The 676-nt window shown below is 59.9% G+C and overlaps 1 protein-coding gene across 1 annotated transcript in view; it reads right to left on the reverse strand.

Moving 5' to 3' along the window:
- Positions 1 to 209, reverse strand: part of Ngf (nerve growth factor) — a 49027-nt gene extending 48818 nt beyond the window's left edge. Inside the window, exon 1 of the mRNA XM_015502222.2 lies at positions 17 to 209. The gene's annotated coding sequence lies outside the window, so the exon portion shown is untranslated. The remainder of the gene's footprint in view (positions 1 to 16) is intronic.
- Positions 210 to 676: the final 467 nt, after the last annotated feature.

A 676-nucleotide genomic window follows, 5' to 3' on the forward strand; every position in this document is an offset into this window, starting at 1 on the left:
ACCCCCAGCCCCGCACCTGCCGTGGCTGGGCGGAGATGCCTGGCTGTAGGGGTTCCTGGGGACTGGAGATCCGCAGCTACCAGGAGCGGGGCCCGACCAACCAGGGAAAGATTCAGACCTCCAGCGGGCAAAGGGAAACGAATCCGAGTCGGAAGGGCAGCGCGCCCAAAGCCCGCACGGGGATTTTCTGGGGCACCAAGAGAGTGCTAGCCCCCGATGCAGAAGGGTCAGCAGACTGGGGCTGGGCGGACTTGCTCTGAGTTCCCCTCATCTCCCCGCCCTGCCCCATGCCTTGCCAGCCTCCTTCTCCTCCTTCGTCCTGGGTTTGCCCTGTGTTGCTCAGGGTGCCCCGCACATCACCTGCTCCCTGCAGGTCTGAGTGAGCTAAAGGAGCACCCAGGGGAGCTCTGTGAGAGTCAGGTGCCAGGACTTTTCTGACGCGAGAGGGCGGCGGCTCTGAGAACCTGAATCAGCTAGAAGGCTCCCAGGTAGGGGCGAGTTGGGCTTGGGGTCACTCTGCAGAGGACTTTAGGCGTCAGGATACCTCCACCCCACTCCCCGTAGGCCTTAACTTAAGCTTTCCAGAGTCCCTGATCCCTTGGGTGAATATATATGTCTGTACATGATGCTTGCATTTTTTTTCCTGGTTCTAGGGTCCAAACAGTTGTCATCAATT

Source organism: Marmota marmota, unplaced genomic scaffold (genome assembly GCF_001458135.2).
Source record: "Marmota marmota marmota unplaced genomic scaffold, marMar, whole genome shotgun sequence".
NCBI lineage: Eukaryota > Metazoa > Chordata > Mammalia > Rodentia > Sciuridae > Marmota > Marmota marmota.